Below are 7842 nucleotides of genomic sequence, written 5' to 3' on the forward strand. Positions count from 1 at the left end.
CGGGAAACTGCCATTTTGTCAGCACCACGTGTGTGTAACACAAAGACAAGGAACTCTGCATTCATTCCAGACAAGACAGGATAGACTTACATAAAACATTGATACATAAACAAGACATAGATAAACTCAGGGAATTTTCCTGAAATATCACAGGGAACTAAAGCCTATACACAGCTTGTTTAATAGTTCCTACCAAGCCTATACACAGTTCGTTTAAATAGTACCTCCTTTCCTGGGAGCCCCCCTCCCCCAGCCCTCTAACCCGAACTGTATAACAGGGGGAAAGCTGCCTCCAATTACCCGAGTCAAACAGCTTCATAACCTGGTCCCGAGGCTGTAAACCCAGCCCTTTGGCTGTCTATTTCGGCACAAACCTGCTGTCCAAATTTTAATATTTAAAATTATAGAGCTCTGTAAATAAACTCCAAACCAGCCCCAAGTTAAGGGCACCATACGTTACCACCCAGCAGTAATGTTAAAGAGAGAGGGTTATTCTGGAAAATGGAATTAGAAAGAAGAGCAACAGTAAGAGAGAGTTAGGGAGAATACAGGGTGGCCAAAGGTATACCTGTCCACGTGGAAGCTTTTAACAAAAATTGGACTGGAGTTGTGAATGCTCAGCCATCTTGAATTTAATGCCTGCTTGTCACCAGCCAACAGTTAGAATAGGTGAGGTAAATCCCTCCCACAAGTTCATCAGTATGCCAGCCCAATCAGCGACTTCTTTTTGTCTCTGCAGAGGTGGGACTTCCGATGTAACTGGAACCAGGAATGAGGCTTGGCAAATAGCAGGAGGTGGGCAGAGAGGTGTGATTATGAGAGGCAGGCCTCAAACCAGGAGGGTTACGGGGGGGGGGGCATCTGTTCCCTCTGAATTCTCCAAAGGCACACCTTGCCTTTGTGCTTATTGTCTTGAGTTTTTTGCAGACTGACATCAAAGGTCAGTTCACTGCAGACCGACATTGGCATCCTAACACTTCAAGTTCGTATGCCATGGTCAGATGGAAGGACCCACTCACCAATGCCTGGCATGGGCCAGAACCTGTCTTGGTCTGGGGAAGATGGTCCGTGTGTATTGTTTCTCACAAAGAGGATGGAGCACGGTGGCTTCCTGAAAGACTAATCTGCCAAGTGGACTCAGAGCCACAGCCTTTTTGACAAGTGTGCTTAAATGCACTGCTGAAAAGTCTTTTTTCTTTTTCTTTTGTTTTCTTTTATTTTTAGCTGACAGACTTTTTTGCCAGCTTTGAATGTGCTTATTCCTGTTTTATCTGGAAAACTGCTTACTTCTGAAGCTAAACGAACAATCAATACACTTGCTCACTCTCAGAGCAAAGAGGTTCTGGCCACCTCCGCAGTATTAGCATGCCAAAGGCTGGTGAATCCCGAGTTTGCTGCCCTAACTTATTAATTTGCTGGTGAATTGAGACCTATTCCCTAGGTAACCGTCTCCAGAATCAAGCTGGTAATTTGCAACTCAAACAGAGGCCTACACTCAGCTTCAGCACCAACGTGAGCAAGCTTGCGAAAACTTCCAAGAGGCGTTCTTCAAAAAGACTGTGGCAACTCATGAACTTGGCAGACAAATAAAGCATGTCTTGGCTTTAGGTGCTTGGAAGAGGTGTGTATGTTGAAAACCTGTGGTCCACAAGCTAATGCTTTGGCAGAAATCAACCTAAGACAGAGGCATGTGCCACGTGGCTGTGTTTTTGAAAAAAACACATAATAAGCCCGATTTGCAGTGTCAAACTAGATGCATGTGACCTCAATGACGGGTAAAAGATACCTGCCAGATATATTAAATCCCACAAGGTTCTATCCATCAAAGCACCCTAAAAATTCCCGTGCAAAACTGTGCCTTTGATTATGCTTTAGTCTTGCTTTTTTTTTTTATCTAATAGACAAGGAGGAGATGCTGGCTCCCTTCCCCCTCTGGTTGAAACAAACACAGACCCAAATGGGGCTGCAGGCCAGTTCCACTCAGATTAATATTCCAAATTTTTGGAGAACTCAAGAAGTTAGAAACCTAACAACCCAAGTAACCCAATGTAAAATGGAACACAGAGTTAATTAGAATTATCAACAGAGAAATCTCTACTGGCCAAAAAGCACTTAAATAAATGTTCTACACCCTCATTTATCAGGGAAATGCAAATCAAAGTGACTCTGAGATTCCACTTTATACAAACCAGAATGGCTAAGATCAAATCTCAATTGATATCACGTGCTGGAGAGGATACAGAAAAAGGGAAATACTTTCCACTGCTGGTGAGACTCCAAACTTGTATAACCACTCTGGAAATCAATCTGGTGGTTTCTCAGAAAATTGGAAATAGTTCTTCCTCAATAACCAGCTACATTGCTCCTAGGCATATAACCAAAAGATGCTCAACCATACCACAAGGGTATGTGATCAATTATGTTCATAGTAGCTTTATTCATAATTGCAAGAAACTAGAAACAACCCAGACATCCCTCAACCAAAGAATGGATAGAGATAATGTTGTTTATTTTCACAACGGAACACTATGGAGCTATTAAAAACAAGGACACCATGAATTTTGCAGGCAAATGGGTGGGAGTAGAAAATATCATCCCGAGTGAGGTAACACAGACCCCAAAATACATGCATGGTATGTGCTCACTTCTAAATGGATATTAGCCATAAAGTACCCTATGGAGGCAAAAAAAACTAAAAAAGAAGGAAGACCCAAGTGAGGATGCTTGAATCTCTGTTAGAAGGGCAAATAAATATTCATGGGTGGCAGATGGAAGCATGAAACTAGTTGGGAGAGGGGATAGGGAGGGGAATGTGGGGTCAGAATCAGGTACAGGGAGAAAAAGTAACAAGAGCAAGAGGGTAAATACAATATATGGAAATCTGCAATTGACATGGGGTAGGAGGGTGGGGGGAATCTCGAAGAAGTCAAAGACTTGGGATAGATGAGGCTCTCAGTAGTCACCTCATGTGACTTTAGTTGAGATGCTTAAGACTGGGTTTATGGAGCCTGAAAAGACCACTTCCTGTAACCAGGCAGGACCCCTAGTGAAAGGATAAGGATACCAACACACCCACAAAACTCTCTCCCTAAAATTTCTCCTGACTGAAAGAAATGCAGGACAAAGATGGAGCAGAGACTTAAGGAATGGTCAACCAATATGGTCAACCAGCTCAAATTGAGACACATTTCATGGGCAAGTACCAATCCATGACATTATTATTGCTACTCTGTTATGCTTACAGAGAGGCATACCTATCCTCTGAGGGTCTCTAACCAGAAGCTGACTGGAACAGATGCAGATACTCACAGTCAAACATTGAATGGAGGTCAGGGACTCTTATGGAAGAGTTGGGGCAATGATTGAAGGCCCAGAGGGGAATAAGAACTCCACAGTAAGACCAGGAAAGTTAACTAATCTGAACATCTGGGACCTCTCAGAGCTCTCAAAGAGCATGTAAGGGCTGGGCTGAGGCTCCTGGCATATATGTAGCAGATGTACAGCTCAGAGTCTATGTGGGTACCCCAATAACTGGAGCAGGGACTGTCCCTAAAGTTGTTGCCTGCCTTTCAAATCAATTCCCCAACAGGGCTGCTTTGTCTGGACTCAGTAGGTAAGCCTGCAGTGACTTGATATACCAGGGTGTGGCCCGCGCAGTCGTCTCGCCGGGAAGAAGACACGCGGACACTAGGATCCTTCTGCAGCAAATGTTTATTGCCCTCATCCAGAAGGAAAATGGGTCGAGCCAATAATCAGCACTGCTTATATACACCACAGCATGGCGTGTCCGCCCATGATTGGCTGTTTGCTCATCACCCCACGTGACACCACGGGATGGGCTGTGACTAGGCGTCTTTCACTCTATGCACATGAGCAAACAGTTCTCTACGCACATGCGCAAACAGTTGTTTACCAGGAGTTACAGCGGAAGTAGGCTGTCATGGCGAATCCCTCTCCCACTCAACCGCTCAACCGCTCTCCACACCAGGGTATGGGATCCACATTAGGGGGTTCATCCTCTGAAAGAGAAGATGAGAGGAAGGGGAAAGACTCTGTGATAGGGGACTGGGAGAGGGCAACAATATGGGTGTAAATCAATCAATCAATCAATAAATCGACCAATTAATCAAGCAATAAAAAACAAAACAAACAAAAATAAAACAAACTAACTAACAATAACAACAACAACAAAAATGTAGGCACTACCATTGTGTGAGTCAGTGTGCGATTTTAGGTTTTTACTATTTCTTACATTCAGTGCATATAGGCTTGATGCATAAATGTTTATAATTGCAACATTATCTTGGACTTCTCTGTATCAAGCTTTGAGTCTATGTTAGCTTACCCTGCCCACCTAAGGGACCTCAAACACATCCCAAGAATTTAAATAATTTTTAAGTTGCTTTTTCAAAGCACTCTCCTTATAGCAGCCAGTTATAAGTGGGCACAGGAAGGAAGGAAACCATTACAAGTCCTATCTTTAGCTTATAATGCAGTGAGTTTGAGTACAGTATAGCACACTTAGAGGGCATATCTCATAATTAACAAAGAAATAATCAAACAACAACAAAGACAATTCCTTCATATAGGACTCAAAAAAAATCTAGGATAGGTTAGGTACCTTACCTATAACCTGGCTCAAAGTAAGATTTTTTTTTCTTTTTAAGGTTAGAGATATAGTTGCTTGGTAAAGAGCTTGCCAACATACCTGATGACCTAGATTGAGCCTCCAATATGAAAAAATAATAATTTGTTCAAGATTTTTCACCCAATAGGAATGAAATTTGTTAATATGCTCTCAATCTGGATTCCTCTCTCTGGTGATTAGACATAATTTTAGGAATTTGCCTCCAACATTCCTTCACTCTGTGCCCCTGTTTATAATACTCCTAGAAATGGTGAGCCTCTTAATTCTCCACTCATTGACTTTGGCATCCTCTAACACTTCACCCTTCATTCATTTGAATCCACAACTGCCATATATCAGCCCCCCCAACCCAAACAAAGACTCTATTTTCAATTAACCATTTAAGACAGATCTCTGGATCTTATTGGCATCTCTTCTACTGACATCTCATATTTAGACACCTCCTTTAGGTTAAGTTAGGGGGACTATTCTTAAATATTTGCTTCCAACCCTTCTTGCCTTGCATCTTCATCTATCCATCTACTGCTTCATTGTGATTTATATTGGCATATCTTCTGTTGTTAGCTCCTGGGAAACTATCTTTAGTGCTGGCACTTAGGATTAGTCCAATAAGAGAATCTATAGATTAAAGAAAGGGGTACTTAATAATAACCCTATATTGAATCTAAATGTGTATTTATATGAGGATATGCTTTCAAACAGACAGCATATACTAATTTTGTACATAAGTGAGATTCAAAGAACTGAACTCCCTAAGGTAACTTCCTGCCATTCATATCTTAACATTCCTTTCTGAATCACCAAGAAGGACACATGCATGAAAAATACCTGTCAGTAAAGCCCATGAAAATATTTTTGGGCTTTGTGTGTAGGTCACCTGTAGAATATTTTCTTAGCATGCATCAGTGTCTGAGTTACATACACAGTGATTTAAACAACACAACAAAAAGAGCCCTCCCATATTTTATGCATGCTGGCTTATGCCAATAATCCCAGTACTTGGGAAACTGAAACAGATGAATTGACTCAGTGCTGAGATCAGCAGAGATGACAGGGTAATTTCAATGGAAGGCTTATAATACACAATGTGAATATTTCCATTCCACTGCCCCCCCTTCCACCAAATCAAAACTAAAATCACTGATGGACTTTTAGCCTAAAATAAAATGGAATGTAAGAGAATTTATAAGGAAGTTTGATCATTTATATCTCTTGGCTTTCAGTATAAAGTTTTGAGCCTATTTTATATCACAATTTAACTAGTTTGGATCAGCCAACAAACATTTGGATCATATTTCAGCACAAAATTGAATGTATGCTTTTTCATTCACACAACATTGGTTATGTTAGGTAAATGTTGGAGCCACTCCAAATGTCTAAAATTGATGAATAAGAAGAAATAAATGTAGTGTTCTATACCATGGGATATTAGTTAGCATGAAAGAGAATAAACATGCCACTCATGCTAGAGTATCTGTGAACCTTGAAAACATTATTTTATTAATAGAATGAGGTTTTCCATGCTTCTAATACTAGCACTTGTCAAGGAAAAGCAAGAGCATTGTCAGAAGTTCAAGGCCCATATAAGAACACAGTTTAAACCAAACCTGACAGAGTCATACCCTGTCAAAAAAATTCTAAATCCAAAATCAAAATAAATACCTCATGAAAGTATAGGGTTGAGCCAAGAATATCACACATTGTATATATAATTCACTTGCATACTTGTATACTTTATTGTTGGCATATAGCTCCATGGTATAGAATTAGTATAAGCTGCTTACACAATTGTCATACCTGAAGTAATTTACCATTTCTTGGTATGACAAATAGTGCATTGATGACCATATTTATGGGTAAATATTGGGGCTATACTGATTATGTGCCTGCATCCACAATCAGAAGTGGAAGCAGTGGTAGGATGTGTAAATTGTCAAGATGTCAGGAAATGTTACCACAAGGTCCTCATAGTTTGCTCAGACCATACTCCCAGCTAAAGATCTCTGGGACAAAGTACAACCTTCTGAAACAATAGTCCTTTTTTCAATTGCTCCTTCTAAGGACATATTCACAGGCCCCAGGAGCCCATATGGATGTGTTTCCATACCATTTTCAGTTGTCCAGTATTTTCAGCCACTGTGTACATCCTCTACAAAATTGTCAATTACCATATCACAAATTTTACTTCATTTTTTCTTTTTTAAGAAAAAATAGTGTTTTATTAACTACCACACTGTTATAATACACTTTAAATATACAATATGGTAGCCTTTAAATCTGAGTCTTAAAGAAAACCTAAGGCTTTAAGACCTTAAAGAAAACAAATTAACAGAATTCAACTTCCTGAAATAGATGACCTGCTGCAGTTGTAGGTACATGTAGGAAAAGTGTAGAGCTCTTACATGACCAGCAATATAATTTTATTTTGTATATTTTTAATTGAAAATATAAACAATAATTAAAAATAAAAAGAAAATACAACATAATAAAAAGCATTCATTTCTCAATTAAATGTATTGAATACATATAAATTTTAAGACGAAGCAAAAAAAGGAAAATGGTTGATATTTAAGTGTAGGCTACCTAGATTAAAAAAAAAAAACTTAAAAAAGTATCATAACGCTTCTAGTTTCTATGACTAATAACCATATGGTTGGAGTAACGTCACTGTGGAAGTGATTTTGTTGTTTGCATATGTTATACTTTATTGGTAATTTACAATGATGGCTTTTAAGTCCCTGGCAGACATAGTTTTTGGAAACAAGATTGGATTTAAAAGAAAGAAGAAAGAAAGAAAGAAATCTCTGCTAAGATCCAATACATCTTATTATTATTTTTTGGTCCTCCAAACTTCAGGAAAATTGGTAATTCACTAGAATATTTTACCACCCAAAAGCTTCAACCTACACATTTTAAACTTTTTTTAAGAGACATAACTGCTCTTGCTTTAATGAGTCCCACAAGAATACCAAGCTAACAGCCATAACATTTATACACAGGACCTGGTAGAGACCATTATAGGACCCATGGTTGCAGCTTCAGTGTCTGTGAGCCCATATGAGCCTTGTTTAGTTTATTCAGTGGGCCATGCTCTCCTGCTGAATTTTGCTTTCTTTCTGTTATGTTTAGCTGTGCAGTTTCTGCATTTAATAACAGAATATCATTAGGAATTCTGTTTTTCTTCTCTCTCTCTC

Source organism: Mastomys coucha, chromosome X (genome assembly GCF_008632895.1).
Source record: "Mastomys coucha isolate ucsf_1 chromosome X, UCSF_Mcou_1, whole genome shotgun sequence".
NCBI classification, from domain to species: Eukaryota; Metazoa; Chordata; class Mammalia; order Rodentia; family Muridae; genus Mastomys; species Mastomys coucha.